This window comes from Penaeus monodon, chromosome 32 (assembly GCF_015228065.2).
Source record: "Penaeus monodon isolate SGIC_2016 chromosome 32, NSTDA_Pmon_1, whole genome shotgun sequence".
Lineage (NCBI taxonomy): Eukaryota > Metazoa > Arthropoda > Malacostraca > Decapoda > Penaeidae > Penaeus > Penaeus monodon.
The window spans coordinates 34,398,261-34,398,539 of record NC_051417.1 but is presented as its reverse complement, the minus strand read 5'-3'; positions in this window follow the sequence as shown (position 1 = coordinate 34,398,539).

Sequence of the window (279 nt, the reverse complement as noted above, 5' to 3'; positions counted from 1 at the left end):
CTGACAGACAGACAAATAGAAAATACGATCACTAACTTCTCCATAAAACCCTCCCCCCCTAAAAAAATGTTAATTAACACAAAGACATCTTACGAATTTGAGCCGCAATTAACGACAAAGTTAGCGGAAAGACGCTAGAAACTTGATCGCTGCGGCTTCCAAGTTGTTATCAAGCGGAGTTCACGCGGGGGAATCTAGCGGTTAATGCTCGAGAAGAGCGGGAATGCGCTTCATCCAGGCTTTCATCTCCTTAATTTGGAAAATGTTCCGATTCTTGGA